General features: G+C 39.1%; 1 protein-coding gene and 1 pseudogene across 1 annotated transcript in view; both read right to left on the bottom strand.

The window, feature by feature from the left end:
* The window catches only part of LOC101279489 (N-alpha-acetyltransferase 11-like), a 233,057-nt gene that overhangs the window by 172,628 nt on the left and 38,047 nt on the right, over nt 1-22,382 (bottom strand). The gene's annotated exons all lie outside the window — the stretch shown is intronic.
* The window catches only part of LOC101279240 (transmembrane 9 superfamily member 2-like), a 98,544-nt pseudogene that overhangs the window by 59,221 nt on the left and 16,941 nt on the right, over nt 1-22,382 (bottom strand).

The following is a 22,382-nucleotide window of genomic DNA, read 5'->3' as shown; positions in this document are numbered from 1 at the left end:
GCAACTACTGAGCCCACATGCCACAACTACTGAAGCCCACGCACCTAGAGCCCATGCTCCGCAACAAGAGAAGCCACCGCAACGAGAAGCCCGAGCACCACAATAAAGAGTAGCCCCCGCTCGCCGCAACTAGAGAAAGCCCGCACACAGCAACGAAGACCCAACGCAGCCAAAAAATAAAATAAATAAAAAGGAGTGAAATAAGTGAGGGAAATTAAGAGGCACAAACTTCCAGTTGCAAAATAAATGAATCACGAGTATGAAATGTACAGGGTGAGTAACATAGTCAATGATTATGTAATACTTTGTATGGTGACAGATGGTAACTAGACTTATCATGGTGATCATTTTAAAATGGATAGAAATATTGGATCACTATGTTGTGTAACAGGAACTAACATAGTGTTGTAGATCAATTATACTTCAAAAACAAACAAATAAACCCATAGAAAAAGAGATCAGATTTGTGGTTACCAGAGGCGGAGAATGGGGAGAGGGAGAATTACGTGAAGGCAGTCAAAAGGTACAAACTTGCAGTTATAAGATAAATAAGTACTAGGGATGTAATGTACAACATGATCAACAGAATCGACACTGCTGTATGTTATATATGAAAGCTTTTAAAGAGAGTAAATCCCAAGAGTTCTCATCACAAGGAAAAAGCATTGTTTTTTTATTTCTTTAATTTTGCGTCTATATGAGATGATGGATGTTCACTAAACTTACTGTGGTCATCATTTCATGACATAAGTCAAATCATTACGCTGTACACCTTAAACTCATACAGTGCTGTGTATCTATTATATCTCAATAAAACTGGAAGAAAAATAAAATGTAAAAAAAAGGAGAGAAACTTTCAAATATGCACTATGAAGTTTGGCTTTTAAATACAAAGAGAGCCTAGAAAATCCGCAGTTGTTAAATCAAGTAGTTTTTGCACCAAACATTGCCATCTGCTGGAAATAACAGTCCACAACACATACTACTCCTCCATAAGAAAATCAATCGTTTCAAAATCCTAAGGTACATTTGAGACAAATGCAAAAAGATAACTAAATGGTGGAACCCATTTTTTTAATACATTTAAAATTAATGAATTATTCTACATCCCAGAGTTTCAAAATCTTTTATAAGACATAGCAATTGTCATAAATGCATACAAGGTAAGCAGGTCTTTAATGCTATTTATAATGAAGTCACAAGAAGCAAATGTAGAAATATAGACGAGAATTCTTGATTCAGGACACAGCACATGATGGGTTTCACTCGGTAAAAATACAGGCAGGGAATCAAAGAATCAAGCTGGCGGGTAACTACAGCTTCTTTTAGTCTAGCTGTTTTCAACAGGGGAAGCAGCACCCTCTAGGGGGCATAATGAAAAGGTGTGGGGATGCTACTGGTATTTAGCAGCATAGTATTGAATAGAAGGCCAGACGTCCTGCTTGGCACCAGGAGACCCACACAAAGAATTGAGAAGAACTTCTAAAAGCCCCATCCAACATTCATGTGAGTGAAAAACTGCTTATGATTATCTGCGCCTAGATTCTAACTTCATTTTACAGATAAAGTATTTTTACATAGTTTTAATATACATTGATTTTTCCCCCAGCAATGCAACTACCATGTAAATTGAGGGAAAATGGTACTATGTTTGGCTTGAAACTTCACCAAAATTGATCAACATTTGAGAAAATCATGGCATCCTTTAGAAAGATGTGATATTTGAGCCATCAATGTACAATATTCTCATAGCCATATGCATTCGTAGATGTCATGTTTACAATGATTATACACATAGGTGCATGCATCTGACAATGACTGAAATATATACTGAAACATACATTATTTTATTAAAAACTAATTTATCTTTATTTCTCCTTTATATTATAGTTAGGGTGCTATATTGATGCCTATTGAAACTATGTGTAAGTCAGGTTTAATTATCTAGTATCTATTAATATAATTTTACAATAGTAAAGGGAGAATGATAAAACATTTGTTATTAAAAGAGGACATTGGTCTGATAGGGTTGAGAACTACTGATCCAGCTCCATTCCCTCACTTCACTATGCAGAAACTGAAGTCCAGAAAGGAAAATGAACTTGCTCAAGGTCACAGTATGAGTTTGAAGCAAACCAGCACCAAAATTCTTTGATTCTCAATTCAGTTATTGGTCTATGGTGCCTGAAAATCAGGAATGCATTTTGCAAAAAAAAAAACCACAACTATATATGTGGCTAGGGTCCCAAGCTAGTCCACAACTAAAGCTTATATAACTCACATACGTAGATACATAGCTAAAATTAATGTGATTAGAGTGAAACCAAAAAATCTTTGGTTGGTGGTATAAAAACAGTTAAGTTTCTAAAGTAAAATATGGTGAATAGAAATACTTTAGCCATTCAAAATCTGGCCCAAACCTACCTTTCTAACCTTTCTACCAATACTATATAAACAATTAAAGTCTGGGGTACTAGACTGAATCTTTTTGGCCTTTATATACCCCAGGGCTTAACACCTGGCACGTGGAGTGCATTTACTGCCTGTTGCTGAATGAACAAACAAATGAAAAAAGTTTTGTTTCAATCAGACAAGTCTATTCACTGTTCCCCACATACACCATGTACGTTCTTACCTGAAAAGCCCTTCCTCTAGCTCCTCTCCAGATTCCTAAATGCCAGGTCTTTTAACTCAGTTTATAGGCCTTCCCAGAATGCCTTGCACACTTCTACCCCTTCTATCCAAATTATCCTCAGCATCCTTCAAGGACTAAAGGCCTCTCTCTTATAAAGTCTTCTTGGTCAATTCACCCACCATAACTCCTTCCCATTCTAAACTCACACGATGTATTAAAGAGACTGTGTTAGAAGCCTGGATTCTGTAGTCAAGCTAATCTAGACTTATAATCCTTTACATTTGTGACCTTGGGCAAGTAACTTTATCTCTATGAGTCTCAGTTCTATAGTCTATAAAATGGAGATTTAAAATAGTACCTGCCTTCAGAGGACTATTGTGAATAATAGTTAAACTAGGTACCTTATAAAAATTCCCATGCTAGGCACATAATAGGCCCTCAATAAATATTTGTTATATAAATGGATGAATAAAAGGTCTTCACTCAAATGTTAATCTTTATGGTCCCATCCTTCAATAACTTCTGAACAAAATTGTTATATAAACACCAAACTTTGTACCCACTTGGGAACATGTATTATTTTCTGAAAACATAAAGTACATAAGATGTTCAATTAAAAAGCAAAAAGACAAAACTTTTATAACTAAAAATTGCTATATTTGCCTCTGAAGCTTTCTGTGGCCAGTAGCTGCCTGACCAGGGGCTCAGGCCAACAACTCGGCCGATGACCACAAGCTCTGCATCCTAACAGCAGTTTGCAGGTGGCTGCACTAAGGTGGGAGAGGCGGCACAGGAGGATGGAGATCGCAACCCAGGTGGCTCAGGCGCCATTGCTGCTGTATGGCACTGACATCTGTAAGTCGTTTGATGTGTTCAGCTTCTCCAGCCAGGCCCCCCAGCCCCGCCCCATCCCTGTGTCAGGATCACACCTACCCCTCCCCTAGCCGGAGACTGTCTTTGTGGAAGGCTTCTGCAGTCTGCAGGAGGGTGAGAGACTGTAGTTCACCCAGCCAGGTGCCTGGGATCAATCCATGTCACAGGACCTGGTGGGATTTTCTGTATTGAGAGTGAGAAGCAACAGAAGGTGAAAAACAAGTAGAAGCACAGACCAAAGGGGACAGTCCCTGAAAATGTGGAGGTCTAGATCTTTGCCAAGATGGCAGCAGCTAGTCACACATGGCTATTCAGCACTTGAAACGTGGTCGGTGCTAAGTGAGATCAGCTCTAAGTGTAAAACACACACCAGATTTCAAAGACTTAGTTCAAGAAAGAAGAATGTAAGATATTTCTTTATCAAAAAAATGCTATACAGACACTATATACGGGCTTCCCTGGTGGCACAGTGGTTAAGAATCCGCTTGCCAGTGCAGGGGATATGGGTTCGAACTCTGCTCGGGGAAGATCCCACATGCAGTGGAGCAACTAAGCCCGTGTGCCACAACTACTGAGCCTGCGCTCTAGAGCCCGTGAGCCACAACAACTGAGCCCACGTGCCACAACTACTGAAGCCCGTGCACCTAGAGCCTGTGCTCCGCAACAAGAGAAGCCACAGCAGTGAGACGCCCGCACACTGCAAAGAAGAGTAGCCCCCGCTTGCCGCAACTAGAGGAAAAAAACCCGCACCCAGCTGTCTGATTTCGAATTATCACTCTTAATTACATCCACAAAAATTTTCATGGTAGTTCTCAGCACGTGGTAGTATTCTAAATGACTTTTATTCACATTTTGTGATTTTTCTATATTTTCTACAATGAACATGAATACCTACTATAATTTTTTTTTTTTACTTAAAACAACAGAAGTTTATTCTCTCACAGTTCTAGAAGCTAGAAGTCCAAAATCCAGGAGTTGGCAAGGGATGGTTCCTTCTGAAGGTTCTTTTTTTTTTTTTCTTTTTAATAGATAACTGACAAGGACCTACTGTATAGCACAGGGAACTATACTCACCATCATGCAGTAAGGGAAAAGAATCTATAAGGGAAAAGAATCTAAAAAAGAATATATATATATATGTATAACTGAATCACTGTGCTGTACACCTGAAACTTACACGATATTGTAAATCAACTATACTTCAATAAAAATTTTTCTAATTTAAAAAAATAAAAATTTCTAGTTCAATAGGATTTTGTAAGCTACTATAAGACACAACAACCATGTACACCTAGGGTACACAATGTGGAATCTGCAGCGGGATATAAATGTTACTCCAGAATGGTACTCCATAGTCAAAGACGATTATAAAATGCTGAGCTAGACTCAGTCAAAGGTTTCTTTATTAGGAGACTTTTAAACATTAATGTGCTTTGTGAAGCTAAGAAAGGAGACAGTAGAAAGTAGCATTTTCCAAACTTATTTGACTAGTATTCTTGGGAACGCACTTTGAGAAATGTTGACGTGTACGATTATCACTGGGTTAAAAAAAAAAAAAATTCAACCTAAACCCAAGACAGAAAATAAAGAAACAGCACCATCAGAGATATCCATCACCACTCTTCCTGGAGCCCTCCCCACAACTATAACAGCAACTTTCTGGTGTTCAGGTAAAGAATATTGTGGTTAAAAGAAATTAAAGAGAAAAAAAAAGAATATTGTGGCTTGGTGCGTTCTCACTGTGTAAGTGCACTCTGCATACATGAGCTACTCTCATATAAAACATTAGTAAATCAGGTGCTCCTGTATCTGAGAGAAGGGATAGGAAACATTGTGTGTCTACTACGGGCTAGCTAAATATTTTATATGTTAGCTCACTTATCTCTGACAGCAGTCACGTGAGGTAACTATTTTAGCCCCATTTTACAGATCAGGAAATATAGGCTCAGTATAACCTACCGAAGTTCACACAGCTAGGAAATGTCAAAACCAGGATTCAAACATTGGGTGTGTCTGGTTCTTTCCACTGTACCACGTCTGGAAGCCAAGAGCCTTCTAAGCACCCTAAATGAGTTTCAATGGGAAAGGAAAAGCTCCTCTTCTGGAATACCTCCCAGGATTAAGGAAACTTAAAGAACAAGGAGTTGAGACCTAACCTCAAACAAGGCAATTCCCCAAAACCCCCATTTGGTATAGCTGCATCTGAACTTGCACTTCAGCTCTTTTGACTGCCACAGTTACTTCCTGACAGGCAGGTAGACCACTAACACCATACCATGCAGGCTCCTGGCATGAATCTAAACTTCAATTTAGATGTGCCTTCCCTTGGCTTTTACTGTAAACATAAGCGTTCCTACACTTAAATTTTTTTATTTTGTTATTTTTTTCTTCCAGTTTAATTGAGATATAATTGACATACATCACTGTATAAGTTTAAGGTGTACAGCATAATGATTTGACTTACATACATCATGAAATGACGACCACAATAGGTTTAGTGAACATCCATCATCTCATATACTATAGATACAAAATTAAAGAAAAAAATATATATGTTTTCCTTGTGATCAGAACTCTTAGGATCTACTCCCAACAACTTTCATATATAACGTACAGTGTTAATTATATTTATCATGGTGTACATTACATCCCTAGTACCTTTTGACCATCGTCATGTGATTCCCCCCTCCCCCCATCCCCTGCCTCTGGTCACCACAAATCTGATCTTTTTCTATGAGTTTGTTTGTTTGTTTGTTTTTGAAGTATAATTGACGTACAACTCTATGTTAGTTCTTGTTACACAACATAGTGATTCAATATTTCTATACATTTCAAAATGATCACCACCATAAGTCTAGTTACCATCCTATACTTAAAATTTTAATAGCCAACTGATAAGTGATAAAAATGTATAAGGGTTTCAGCTCTTCAATCAACTTCTGATAATAGCTTAGACTTAGAATACTCTTCTCAATCACTAGGGAAAGGTTATTTTAATTTCTTCAGGGTGTATTTCATTCCTTTCCCCAGATTACACTTCTGTGTTTCATCCAGAGATTAGAAGACTGGACTATACTTATTGGACTAGTAAATTGCCTGTTTTCACCAATTGTACTTTGGGTAAACTGCAGGATGTAGGATCAAGTAAGCCTGACCTCTAGCTGGATGATTCAAAGTACACACACACACATTTCTAACATAAACGTTTCTCATTTTCTTTACAGCAACTCTGTAGGCAGAAAATATAATAGACCTTTAATATAGAAAGCCAGAATGGAATAGTGGAAAAACTATGAGTTTGGGGCCAAACAGACCTGAGTTTGAATATCACTTCCACCTCCTGCTAGCTACGATCCAGAGAAAATTACTTCAGCTCACTGGGCTTCAGGATCCTCATTTATAAAATGGAGATAACATTTTATAGGTGATACATAGGGACAAAAGCAGGGCATCCCCAAACTGGAATTGCTTTCAGAATGAGATTAGGAAGAATCGTGTTATAATGGCTGTCAGGCCATCTATAGAAATGACACGGACCAAGCACAATTTGTAAGTGTTCAAAGAGATTTGAGACCTAATCCCAAATAAGGTGATTAGGGTTTTGTCTCAGGAAATCAAATCTAAAGCCATAAGAAATAAGTCTTATATAAAATCAAGTATAATGAAAGCTGAATCAAAAATATGATGCATAACCTTTAAAAACTATGAAGAGAAATACATATATCTACATAGTCATAAAAAGGTTTCCCTATGAAAGGAAAGCTCCAAAGTTCATCTTCTGGAGAAGCACCTCTAATACTGTCCAAGGCTAAGAGTACCTGACCCACGAATATGAACCAGGTATCTGGTCCATGGGCAAGCATAGCACTAGTGCACCTGAATATCATCTTCTAATACTCTCTTATTTTTGCTCTGGGGTCCTATACTCACCAAGAAACTTTCTATTTATTCTATTCTATTTATATTTGCTTTCTCATATATCTTTATTATAAGCAGATGGGCTAACCAGCTGACATGAATGGTGTGGTCTACTAGACATTTATATTCCTTCGCATAAATTACAAAATTGGTGTTCTGGTTTATATATTGGATCCTTAGGAGTGTGCCTAGTATGAATCTACCTCCCTTTGTTATACTCACAGAATTAAAATTCTGAAGCAAGATTTTTAAAACTGACAAAAACCTAGTATTGCTGAGTGTGTGAGGAAACAGCAGATCTTCAGGCCTAGCAACTTTTCTGCAAAAGAATTTGGTAAGGTATTATCAAAATGTGCACACCCTGTTACCTAAATAATCCTACTTCTAGGAATTTTAGTCTAGGAGATAATCAGACAAATAAAAAAGTAAGGATGGGCTTCCCTGGTGGCGCAGTGGTTGAGAGTCCACCTGCCGATGCAGGCAACACGGGTTCGTGCCCCGGTCCGGGAGGATCCCACATGCCGCGGAGCGGCTGGGCCCGTGAGCCATGGCTGCTGGGCCTGCGCGTCCGGAGCCTGTGCTCCACAGCGGGAGAGGCTGCAGCGGTGAGAGGCCCGCGTACCGCAAAACAAAAACAAAAACAAAAACAAAACAAAACAAAAAAAAGTAAGGATGCTCATTAAAGCATTGTTTATAATAATTAAAAATTAGACGTTTGGGTTGTTTCTATCAATATGGCACTAAATAGGTCAATTACAGCCTGTATGTTAAATATACTATGTAGTCAATAAAAAGAAGGCTGTGACTCTGTATTTATTGACCTGGAAAGATGTCCATGACATACACATTAAGTGAAAATAGCACATGTAATATCCCATTTGTACAAAGATGTACACATTTTAGCACCACATGCAGTGTTTTCCTTATATATTCTACAGAAAATTATATCCCCATGAGTTCTTGCCATGGTCTATGAAATGCTGCATATTACAATCATCTTTTGAAACTTCACAATGCTTTTTAACATACTGGATACTCATAAAGCCATTGTTTTAACGTTGTTTAACCTAGCATTATCCAAAGTAACCTCATCATAGATCCCTTTTGCACATAACACCTTTTAAAATACCAAGCTAAAATAAATAAAATATGAAAGAACTAGTTTACAGAAAACTCTTTGGAAAACGCTTCGAAGAGCTGATTGTTCACCAGAATGTTAACAGTCAATCTGTCTATCTACCTATCTATTTACCAAAAATACATACCATCTTTATAAAAATAGCTATTTAAAAAAGGAAAAATTCCAGATGTACAAATAATAATGAATGTTATATGTTGAGGACCTACTCTGTGTCATGCTAAGGGCTTTATATATTCTGAAAATGAGGATGAAATGACATGAGAAGAACTCAAGCCTCAGAGATCACATGACTTGCCTATGCTCATGCAGCTTAGTAAGTGGCCAAGCCCCAATTTGAACTGTAGGTCAGTCCAAATGTCCAATATGTCATCCCTTTTCACTACAATAGATTGTGTCTCTTCCACAAGATATTCTTCCTTGAAGGTCTCACTGCACCCCTCTGGTTACCCATGTACCTCATTCAAACCTCAGTATGAAGTATGAGAAAGTAAAGTACTGGGCAAGGTACCTGAAATGTAGTAGATTGAATACAGCAATTCCTGTAATTATTGTCTTTTGAATAGTTTTAACATAAAGAACTTACCTACTTTCTTGGGCTCCTAAGCTGTGTTACACAACTTTAAATTGACGCAAATTAAGGTTTTAATACTAATGAAATATATGATATTTATATACTTGATTTGGGAAAAAAATAAGATGATGGCATGGAATACTTACTTCAAATTTCACAGAGTAAGTGTAGGTTACATTCAACTTATCTGTATATTCTCCAGGAATTTCCATAGGGGGTCCATCACAAGTTAGGTGGTTTTCATCTGAATGTTTATAGCTAATAAAAGAGAGGGGAAAAAGGAAGGGAAAGGAATTTTTATACCAAACTGACATCGTAAATTTCTGATTCATGGCTCTTCAGGCACGTTAACAATAGAAGGCTGAAGAAAGAATAGGCCTTTCATTATATTCTGCATTTAAAACTCTTTACGATTTAAAATATTTTTGTTTCTAAATGTCCCTAACACACAAATAAGACTCAGTATACTGCCCAAAACACAATACTTAAGAATCTTCTCTTTGCCTGTGGATAGATTTTTTTTAAATCCTTCTATTAGCAAATGGCTTTATTTTTCATCTTTTATTGCATCCCCCTTTCTATATACTAAAACAGAAAACTATCTTGTAACCTTAGCTATAGAGTTAGAAAATCAAATAGATGATGCAGAAATCATATTTATAAGCACCCAGAGATTTGAGGGCCTACTGTGTGTAAAATGCCATGCTTAATGAGGAAAGGTACTGAGTATATAATCTGTGTGAACCTTTTGTGTTTGAAAAAGAGAATGATTACTAAAACCAGAAGATGGAAAACAAAAACTAGAGAAGTTTGAAAATAGACAGGACTGGTGAAGCTAGCAAATGCCTGGTCAGAAATAGAGACTCTTCTGTCACTTGAAAAGTAAAAGAGGAATAAAGGGTGATAGAAAATCACAAGGAGAAACCACGATGCTTCCATTTTGAATTATTTACTCAACATACAGTTTACCCCTTGGCTTCTGTCTAAAGAATAATATGTAACCCTTATGGGATTGTTATCTGTACGTGTATATGCACAATAAAACCACTCGCTCACGATTGCAAAGGTTATTGGTGTGTGCCTCTTTTTATTCATTCCTGTAACCCTACTGTCTGGTACATAATGTGCCCTTATATTATACGTGTTTGTAGGATGAATGCATTCTACTTAAAGCGAAAATACAATTTAAAACAGCTATGAATTAGAGAAATAATAATTGTTAATGCTACAGATCAAAACTTAACATTAAAGAGAAAAATTAAATTACTGCATGATAATGTGTATCAAGGTTCACTGTTTAAGTATGAGTCCTGAACCCAGTACAGGAAAGCTCTGCATTTCATATGAGAGATTATGCAGCAAAAATTGTGCTAAGATCTCTAATCAAGGTAGAAGCCCTATTTTTAACCACTGGCCTTATATATCGGTTGTATAAGGCCTTACAAGCCATTTTCAGAACTTTGACTTTTACTCTAAGACGGGAAGTCACTGGAAGGCTCTGAGCAGAGGATTCACACGAGTTGAAATTTAAAAAGGAATGCTCTGAATGCTGTACTAAGAACAGACTGTGAGAAGACAAGTCTGGCAGCAAGGAGACCAACTAGGTTTTTGCAACAATCCATGTGAGATATAACCATGTCTTGGACCAGCTGATAGTGGTGAAGGTGATGAGAAGTGGTGGATTCTGAAAATATTTTAAAAATAGAGCCACATGGGGAATTCACTGGCTGTCCAGTGGTTAAGACACAGGGCTTTCACTGCTGTGGACTCGGGTTCGATCCCTGGTCAGGGAACTAGGATCCTGCAAGCCGCGTGATGCAGCCAAAAAAAAAAAATTCAAGCCCATGATCTGCCAAAGGGTTGGACTAGACATAGGGTATAAGTGAAGAATGATAAAGAGGAATCAAGGGCGATGCCTGAGCAACTAGAAGGATGTAGTTGCCATTTACTAAGATGCAGAAGACAACAGGAGAAGCAGATTTGAAGGGAAGATTAGAAGTTCTTTTGGGAACATGTTAAGTTGGAAATGCCTACTAGACATCCAAGTGGACGGGTCAAGTAAACAGCCAGATATACAAGTCTAGAGACCTAAGCGTCATTGAGGTAGCTGATGTGATGAGACAGGGTAAGATCGCCAAGGTGTGAGTATAAACAAAGAAGAGGCAAAGCTCAAAGACTGAGTCCTGGGGCCCTCCGACATTAAGAGGTTGGAGAAATGAGGGAATTCCCTGGCTGTCCAGCGGTTAGGACTCCATGCCCTCACTGCCAAGGGCCCAGGTTCAGTCGGGGAACTAAAATCCCACAAGCTGCGTGGTGAGGCCAAAAATGAAAAAAAAATAGGTTGGAGAAATGAAAAGACTGATGAGCAACCAGTAAAACAGGAGAAAACCATGAAAGTGGTAACCCAAAAGCCAAATGCGGCAGGTGTTTTAAGGAAAAAGAGATGATCAGTTATAGCAACCATCAGGGAAATTAACAAAGTACAGAACCTGAAAGAAAACACAAGACTCTAGACCCAGAAAACCATTAGGCCTAACCTCACGTCTATGACCACGTCTATTGCCTAATTCTGAAAAAGATGAATTTTAACACAGTCATTCTCAGGGGGCTCAAATAAATGAGCTTTACTGTGATTAGATAAAAGTTTTAAAGCTATTACTATGGGCAGTATAGAATAAATGCAGCTCTAGAAAGTGATTTTCTTGGCTTTTTTACTCTATCCAAGCCTGAGAATATGAGATGTGATTATAAGCATTAAATGTGATTTTCATATAGCTGATGAGATTAGCTTCCTGTATCATACTTTGTATGTTTACTACCTTTCTACCCAAATGACTTTCAACATGAGTAGCCATCCTGAGTCAGACCTCACAGCCCATCAACCTAAAATTCTGTTCCCAGATATCAGAAGTGACAGACACAAAGAAACATGGGCGGTTGCTCTTGGTTAGTATTCCCTGGCCTCTCTTAGTAGCTCTATTTACCCCGTTATTCATAAATATGTCCTGATCCTTTTAATCCTTCTTTTATTTCCTGTCTGCAACACCTTATGAAATAAATCTTCAAAATTTTTTAACGTAGCCACTAATTTAAAAAGAATATCTTTTTACTAAGATAAATCAGAGTTGGAAAGTACCAGTGTTCTTCATCTTTTGGGGTCTGTTTATCTAATGAAATGTACGGACGCCTTTGCCCAAAAACATACACATCAATAAAAACTGGGAACAGATACAGATAGTTTATAAACATGTAAAACAATGCTAAATATCACTCATAATAAACAAATAAAAATTAAAAATATTAAAAAAATAAAATAAAATAAAAATTGGGTTTGATGCATCCGTATCTATATTAAAAACTCCTAATTCAGCCTCTCCTATTGCAGATGAGGAAATTTAAACCTATGAGAGATCAAGTTAACCTACCCATGGTCAAAAGCTTGGCACAGTACATTCTCTAACTATTCTTTCCCTTTGGCCATCAGCTGTGACAGATGGAACAACCTTGGCTAAAGTAAAATAGGCCAGTAGGCTTAAAAACAATGAAGTCTGATTCATCTCGATGAACTTAGGGTTGACTTCCAAAATGGAACCAGCAGAGATGAGACAAAAAACCGAATTTCCAAATTCCTTGCTCTGTGTTCAGAAAACCATACCACACTTACCTCCTTTAATATACTTCACATAAGTTTCAAAGGATCACTTTTCCCATCCTAATATTTCAGGTTTTATAATATTTTGCCCATATGGATCATGATTTGATACACTGTATGATATATTCCCCCTCTATCTCTTTTAATTGAAGAGTACTATTCTTATCCTACAGTTTCAAAGAATCTTAAAGTTGAAACATTAAAGGTCACCTGTCCAGTCTCTTACCCAATACAGAATTGCCCTTTACAATTCATTAAGCACTCACTTACTAGGGACCAGACACTCACTTACTAGGGACCAGACATTAAGCACTCACTTACTAGGGACCAGACACTATGCTGGGTGCCTAATTATGAAATCTCAAAGAGCTGGGTCATCTAGGCTCTTCCTACAAACGTGTAGGGATTAACTACTCACTAATTCTTGAGGTTGCTTATTCAAATGTTAGAGAGCTCTAATTGCTAGCAGATTCTTCCTTATACCCAGCTGATACCTGCCTAATAGACTCCACTGGTACTAGAATTGTCCTCTGAAGAAACACAAATCTTAATCTAATCTCTTTGTCATATGGCAGCAACTAAAGAAGAGAGTTAAGATACCCTCAATAAGTCAATTCTCTTCCAGATCTGTCAGTTCTTCCTCACATTACATGTTATTCAGATGCTTACTATAGGTTAAATGGAATAAAATTGCCTATTTGATTTTTCTTTTTTTAATTTTTGGCTGCGTTGGGTCTCCATTGCTGCGTGCAGGCTTTCTTTAGTTGTGGCGAGCGGGGGCTACTCTTGTTGCAGAGCATGGGCTTCTCACTTCAGTGGTTTCTCTCGTTGTGGAGCACAGGCTCTAGGTACACGGGCTTCAGTAGTTGCAGCATACGGGCTCAGTAGTTGTGGCACGCGGGCCCTAGAGCGCGCAGGCTTCAGTAGTTGTGGCGCACAGGCTTAATTGCTCCGCAGCATGTGGGATCTTCCCGGAGCAGGGATGGAACCTGTGTCCCCTGCATTGGTAGGTGGATTCTTAACCACTGCACCACTAGGGAAGTCCCTGCCTATGTGATTTTTCAAACTTTATGTCTAAGGTTATATCACACATGTATCCTAAAAATAAAAATTCTGGTGAGATCTTCTACATTTTGAATTAATTTTTAAATTAATGGAACTAATTAGAAAGAGATTCTATAATTACCTTTTGGGATCAGTCTAGCAATAACCAATAAAAAATTACCTTTTGGGATCAGTCTAGCAATAACCAATCTTACAATACCCCAATTTGTTTCACTTTCCCCATGATATGTAATGGTAATATCGACATGGCTGAAGAGGTAGAAAGTATTACTTTTGTTGAATTCAGACTGCAGAAAGATAAAGAAATTTGAAAGAAATTTGAACTTTTCCTACAAACTAAAAAATATAAAATCTAATCATGGAATGAAAATGGGATATGTTACTTCTAAAAAATCAAGCTATAAATTAAGCATACTGAAGTGTAAATGTGTTTTTATAAGATAAAAACTGCAGCCCTGAGCATCTGGCCTAAAATTAAGATGTTAGTTAATTCTACAATTTTAAATAGTTGTTACAAAGGAATAATAGTGCAAATGTAAAATTCACAAATGCATGCATCGCTGGATTTTTAACCACACAAAACTATGAAGTAATACAAATAAACTAATAAAGTGTTATCAGTACTTAAAGTTGAAGCCTATCAAGAGTTTGGGCTTGGGCTTCCCTGGTGGCGCAGTGGTTGAGGGTCTGCCTGCCGATGCAGGGGACACGGGTTCGTGCCCTGGTCCGGGAGGATCCCACATGCCGTGGAGCGGCTGGGCCCGTGAGCCATGGCCGTTGGGCCTGCGCGTCTGGAGCCTGTGCTCCGCAACGGGAGAGGCCACAACAGTGAGAGGCCCGCGTACCGCAAAATGAGCTTGGGCTTATTTATGGTAAAAGTAATGAAGCAAGAAAAAAGAGAAGGAAGATGTGTTTCAGAATGTTAACTGTGGAGCCTCTGAGTAGTGAGATTATAGGCAATAATTTTTCCTCTACTTCTTTAGATTTTTCTGTACTTACGAAATTTTGTATAATGAGGATATATCTACATTTATAATCAGAAGCATCAAACAGATAAAAACGGAGTGAAACTCTCTCTACCAGCCAAGTATTCATTAGTTCACTCCCTAGTAGCCACAACTATATCTGAAGATAATTATCTTAGTCAATTCTTCTTAAACTTGAAAGTTTATACAAATTGCCCAGGGATCTTGTTAAAATGCAGATTCTGACTTGCTGGGCCTAGGGTGAAGCCTGAGATTCTGTATGTCTAACAAGCTGATGCTCCTGGTCCTGGAACACACTTTGAGAACCAGTGGTTAAGGGAGAGTGAGGGACTATTTTTCCATAAGGATTTGAGGGGCAGTTTTTGTATAAGAGTTGTGATGGGTTGGACTGTTTCCCCCCCCCAAAAGACAGGCTTAAGTCCTAACCCACTGTACCTGTGAATGTGACCTTATTTGGAAATAGGGTCTCTGTAAGACAAAAATCAATTTAAGATGAATGAGGCCATTCGGGTGGGCTCTAATCCAATATAACCAGAGTCTTCATAAAAAGAGGAAAAGGCCATGTAGAGAGAGAAACACACAGGCAGAAGGCCATGTAAAGACAGAGGAGGAGAATGGAAGGATGCAGCCACAAGCCAAGGACTGCTGGCCATCACTAGAATCTAGGAGAGAGGCATGGAACAGATTCTCCCTCAGAGCCCTCAGAAGGAACAAGCACTTCTGCTGCCACCTTCATCTCGGACTTCTAGTCTCCAAAACTCTGAGACAATAAATTTTTGTTGTTTTAAGACACCCATTTTGTGGTACTTTGTTACAGCAGCCCTAGCAAACTAAGATAAGGGTTAACAATATGAACTTTGCAATCAGACAGCCATTTACTAGCTATATGATCACAGACAAGTCATTTAACCTCTTCGAGTCTCAGTTTCCCCTTTTTAAAATTGGGGACGATAATAGGATTGTCCGTAAGATTTTTGAGAGGATTAAACAGAATAATGTATGTAAAGTACTTGGTGCAGTGCTTGGCATAGAAAGCCTAAATACTAGCTATTATGTCACCCAGGCCTTCAATCTTCAGAGAATGAGTACAAATGAGCCTTGTCAATTACCATGTTGAGTAATCTACAACATGCAGGACTCCTAGATTACGACGAATCTCAGAATTGAGAGTGATAGACCTGAAGGAAATTTAGAGATCATTTAGTACAGTGATGATAAAGAAGACGGTACGAGTGATCCTGAGGCGGTGTATCAGAATCAGCTTGGGATGGAAAGTAAGTACTGCTCACCACAATACTGTCCGTAATTGCAAAAACATAGAAACAACCAAAAATGTCTATCAGTACAGTTAAATGAAAGATGGTATAAACATACAGAGAAATAAAATGCAGCTAGTAGAGCATGTACTGGTACAGAGGTATGTGCGTGAAACATACTAATAGAAGCAGCACAGCATAGGGGTTAAAGACTCCACAGTCAAACTGGCTAGGTTGAAAGCTCAGGAATGACATGTGCTGGCCTGTGTGACCTTGGCCGAGTTGCTTAATCTCTCAGTGTCTTGGTTTCCGAACCTATACTGTAGAAATCATAACAGAGTGCTGTGAGGGTTAAATCTGCCCATGGAAAGCATTTCAACCACCGTCACGCATACTCAATCTGACAGATAAAGTGGTAACAAGGCCCTTCAGGATCTGAATCCCGCTTGTCTCTCCAGACTCATCTGCTGCCATAGCCTCTACTTATAATCTGAAAAGTTACTAAAGAGAATTCTTTATTCTGTGCTCTCATAGCACTCAGCTCATATCTCTGCCACTTACCACATCAAATTGTACTCAGTGTATTTACATGTTTGCATCCCCTAGTAAACTGTGTTCCCCAGTAGATCACAAGCCTATGAACTTTGTCTGGATCATTCATTCATTCAACAAATATTTTTGAACATCCACTATGTGTCAGGCACTTCTCAAATATATCCTCAGAGCTAATATCCAGTAGATGCTCAAAAACTATGAGGCAGTTTGGTATGGTACAAAGAGATCAAAATTTGGATCAAGAAACATTGGGATAGAATTCAGATTTTGCCACATACTATCTTTTGTACGTGAGTCTTTCTGGGCCTTAGTTTTCTTAGCTGTAAAATGGGGCTATCATCACTTAATCCATAAAATTGTTGAGGATTAAGTGAGAAATTATACAGAAAGACCTAGCACAGCACCTGGCACAGAGTAAGGAAGTCATTAAATGTTAGTTTCCTTCCTACTAGATATTAAAATTATGCTTTAAAACTTTAACTAGATTTCCAATTCCAATCTTATTTGGGCCAAATCTCCTGCTAAAAACTACAAATGATAAATATAACAAATATCTCCTTAAAAGAAACATGAGCATGGAATGTACAACACCAATAGTTAACCCTAATGTAAAGTATGGACTTTGGATGATTATGATGTGATGGACCAATGTAGGTTCATCAGTTTTAACAAATGTCCAATTTTGGTGGAGGATGCTGAGAATGGGGGAAACTATGCATGGGTGGGGCAGGGGGTAGATGGGAAATCTCTGTACCTTCCTCTCAATTTTGCTGTGAACCTAAACCTGCTCTAAAAAGGTAAAGTCTTTAAAATTTAAAAAAGAATAAAAGCAACATGAGGTGACAAGAAAGTAAGGAACTACCATGCCAAATTCTAAGGGAAAGTAGGAAGCCAGAGAGGTCAGCTGGGTAAGGGAGCACTGATGCTACTATTGCCCTGAGGTCACCTGCTGAGCTGGGCAAACTTGAACTTGGGTTTGGGTAGCTTCATGGGATGAGGAGGCGGGAACTCAGGGAAGGCCCTCCCAGGTGAAAAGGCTAATATGAGACGCTCTGCACATTAAGCTGAGACCACCCACCCCCTCCAAAAGTAACATCCTCAGGGTAAAGGTGAGCCAGAAGTGAACCTGCTCCTATAGTCCCAATGGACTATTGGGAAGATGGCCTTGAAGCTAAACAGAACAAGGCAGAGGTGGGGGGAGAGAAATAAAACTGTCCTTAAAAAGTTGTGGCCACAGACCAGCCCTGATATAGATTTGCAGGCTGGATTCACATCATCATGGTGGCCCCAGAAAGTTCAAGTTATGAATTTGCTTTAAGGTGGTCCCAGACTGGTATTTCCCAAAGACTCCTTGTGGAAGTAAAGGAAAATCCTCTCTGGAGGAAAGTACTTCGACCCTAGGACTCAAAGAAACTCCACAAACAATCTTCGAGAACAATAAATATGTAGTCCAAAAAATGGAGCATACAAGGAAAAAAGGAATTATGAGCAAGAATCAGCAGAAACCAACTTGTAAAGAGTTCAGTTCCAGAAATGATCACAAGCAGATTTAAAATTAACCAAATTTAATATATTTTAAAGACATCAAATACAAGTGTGAAAGCATGTGCATGAAACAGAAAAGTACAAAATAATGACCTAGCAGATCTGAAGAACAAAACTTGTAGAAATGAGAAGATGATTACTGAAATTCTCTTCTCTTAAGAAAAGAAACAAGTGAAAAGAGAATTTATAGACTAGAAGATAGACCAGAAGAACACAGCACAGGAAAAAAGTGGAAAATACAGAAGGGAAGTTAACAGACATGGAGGAGGGGCTTTCCTGGTGGTGCAGTGGTTAGGAATCTGCCTGCCAATGCAGGGGACATGGGTTCGAGCCTCGGTCCAGGAAGACCCCACATGCCACGTAGCAACTAAGCCCGTGTGCCACAATTACTGAGGCTGCGCTCTAGAGCCCACAAGCCACAACTACTGAAGCCTGCGGGCCTAGAGCCTGTGCTCCGCAACAAGAGAAGCCACTGCAGTGAGAAGCCCACACACCGCAAGGAAGAGCAGCCCCCTCTCAACGCAACTAGAGAAAGCCCACGCACAGCAACGAAGACCCAACACAGCCAAAAATAATAAATAAAATAAATTTATTTTTTAAAAAAGCAAAAGAGAGACATGGAGGAGAAAATAACATTTAACATAGCTTTAATTGGAGTCTGAAAAGGAAAGAAAATATCTCACCATGGCTGAGAATTACAGAACTGATAAAAGGCACCAATCCAGTAAACTTAAGGAATTACAAACAGGATTAAAAACAAAGCAAAACAGGGACTTCCCTGGTGGCGCAGTGGTTAAGAATCCACCTGCCAATGCAGGGGACGCAGGTTTGAGCCCTGGTCCAGGAAGATCCCACATGCCACAGAGCAACTAAGCCCGTGTGCCACAACTACTGAGACTGTGCTCTAGAGCCCACAAGCCACAACTACTGAGCCCACGTGCCACAACTACTGAAGCCCATGCACCTAGAGTCCGTGCTCCACAACAAGAGAAGCCACTACAATGAGAAGCCCGCACACCGCAACGAAGAGTAGCCCCCGCTCACCACAACTAGAGAAAAGCCCGCACGCAGCAATGAAGACCCAATGCAGCCAAAAAATAATTAAATAATTAATTTTTTTTTTTAAAAAAAGCAAAACAAAAATCCATGACCAGACACAGAATCATGAAACTGCATAACACCCTCTAAAGAAAGAAGTGACTGGGAGTTCCCTGGTGGCCTACTGGTTAGGATTCTGGGCTTTCACTGCCTCGGCCAGAGTTCAACCCCTGGTCGGGGAACTGAGATCCCACAAGCTGTGTGGCACAGCCAAAAAAAAAAAAAAAAACTGTGACTAATAAGTAGGTATAAATGAAAGGACTATAACAGAAATACAAACCCTAAATATTAGAAGAATTACAACAATAAAAATGAAGACCACATAAAGACTGTTCAAATAAATATTATATTTCATGGAATCTAAAATGCCATCACTTATAAAACATCGTTACAGACCTCCCTGGTGGCACAGTGGTTAGGAATCTGTCTGCCAGTGCAGGGGACACGGGTTCCAGCCCTGGTCCGGGAAAATCCCACATGCCGCGGAGCAACTAAGCCCGTGTGCCACAACTACTGAGCCTGCGCTCTAGAGCCCGCGAGCCACAACTACTGAGCCCACATGCCACAACTACCAAAGCCCGCACGCCTAGAGCCCGTGCTCCGCAACAAGAGAAGCCACTGCAATGAGAAGCCCATGCACTGCAATGAAGAGTAGCCCCCGCTCACCACAACTAGAGAAAGCCTGCACACAGCAAGGAAGACCCAATGTAGCCAAAAATAAATTAAGTAAAAAATTTTTTTAAAAAATCATTATTTTATGTACTGCTAAAAAGAAACACTGACAATTAACCTTTAACATGCCATCAACTGGAAGACACATCTTGATTTCATAAATGTTAAAATATGGGGAAACATGAGTCTTAGAATCAATAAAATGTGAAATATCAAAATAGTAAAGAAAATGTAATAAAACAGAACTGAAAGCAAATGTCATATCAATACATGTAAATGGGCTTAACTCACCTATTAAGAGGAAAAGATTTTTCAGAAGATACCACAAAGCAAAACTCAACATGTTGTATAAAAGAGACACATCTAAAAGAGATTCTGAAAAGTTAAAAATGAAAGGATAGGCAAAGTTACACGAAGCAAACGTATGCAAAAAGAAAGCAAGAGAGCTGGACTTCCTCCTCCAGACATGATTGAATAACACGAGACTAGATTTACTCTTTCACCTTAAACAACTTTTTCAAATGGGTAAAATATACGAAACAACAGTTTTCAGACCTTGGACAACAAAGAACATTAAAAGAGTGATCACCCAGAGAAGGGGAAGCCTCACGCTTCCTTCCCAGAGAGGATTTCCAGGTTGTGGTGCAGGGAAAGGGTACTCAAGCAGAGCCCTGCAATCTCTCCCAGTTGAGAAGACAAAGTTCAAAGTCCAGAGAGGCCAAGGGGGCTAGATTTTGTGGGGCAGATTACCAGAGAGAGGAGAGCCGCACAGAGATTTCTGGAGACAGGCAAGGGGTCTCTTTCATCAGAGTATTGTAGTACAGGCATGTAAGGCGTGACAGTTATTGATTTATTGCCTCTCATCCCCAAATTCATGCTCTTTGACCTCTGTGAAAATTATCTGGGCCCTTTCAATATTTTAAATAATTCTCCTTCGCAACCTGACACTGAATGAAGCTTTATCAGTAGAGGGCGCTGGATAGACACTGCAAGAGAAAAGGGTTTTTTTTCCTGGTTGATGAATGCTCACTCCGCAGCTCCTGTTTCTTCAGCCTCAGCAACCTCTAAGGAATTAATGGATCCACTTATCATAGTAAAAGAGAGAAGCAAAAGACATCAGGTGGAGGGGGGTGAATAGGCAGAGTACAGAAGATTTTTAGGGCAGTGAAACTACTCTGTATGATATTATAACAATGAATACATGTCATTATACATTTGTCCAAACCCATAAAACGTACAATAGCAAGAGTGAACTCTAATGTAAACTATGGACTTTGGGTGATAATGGTATATCAATGAAGATTCATCAATTGTAACAAATGTGCTACATTCTGGTGATATCACGTGCCTCCTGATGAAAGAACACATCACTACTTTATCTTGCCAAAGAGATCAAACCTGAATCTAATCAAGCCGCTGGATCCATCTACCAATTTGAAGGAATCAGGGACAGAGGAAAATGCACCATTGTTTGGATGAATAATAAAGGAATGGACAAATGGATAGAAAGGTGACAAATCAAACACAGAAAATGCTAATTATAGAATCTAGGTGCTGGGTTTATAAGTATCCACTATATAATTCATTCAACTGTTTGTGCATTTGAAAATGCTCACAAAAAACACTGAAAAAAGATACATAAGATGATCAAGTCTAAACTATAGCATCTAGGGATGTAGACTTGGGTGACAAAACCATAAAAGAAACTCAAGGAAGTGATTAGGGTAAAACTTAGGATAGCAGTTATTTTAGGGGAAGGAAGAGTGTTGTAACTGGGTAGGGACACATGGATACCTTCTGGGGTGGCTGGCCAAATTCTATTTCTTTTTTTTTTTTGGCGGTACGTGGGCCTCTCACTGCTATGGCCTCTTCCGTTGCAGAGCACAGGCTCCAGACGCGCAGGCTCAGTAGCCATGGCTCACGGGCCCAGCCGCTCCGCAGCATGTGGGATCTTCCCAGACTGGGGCACGAACCCGTGTCCCCTGCATCGGCAGGCGGACTCTCAACCACTGCGCCACCAGGGAAGCCCCAAATTCTATTTCTTGATCTGGCTGGGGTTTACAAAGGTGTTCCCCTTATAACAATTCATTACACTTTATATTTGTTCTGTATGGTTTTCTGTATCTGTATTTTACAACGAAAAGTTTTTTTTTAAAGTCCATATCCTTTGACCCAGCAATTACACTTATACGAATTTATCCTAAGGTCATAATTAGAAAAGAGTACACAGAGGTTCGCACAATAATAACTATCATTTACTGAGTGCCTACTATGTGTCAGACACTGCTCCAAGAACTTTACAAGTCTTATCCTATTTATCCTCACAACAATCCTATGTGATATATACTATCCTTATTCCCATTTTACAGATGAGACTCAGAGAGGTAAAAGAATGTTCACTGCAGCATCATTAAT

Source organism: Orcinus orca, chromosome X (assembly GCF_937001465.1).
Source record: "Orcinus orca chromosome X, mOrcOrc1.1, whole genome shotgun sequence".
NCBI classification, from domain to species: Eukaryota; Metazoa; Chordata; class Mammalia; order Artiodactyla; family Delphinidae; genus Orcinus; species Orcinus orca.
Note: the sequence above shows the minus strand (reverse complement) of the source record. Positions and strands in the feature narration are given on the sequence as shown.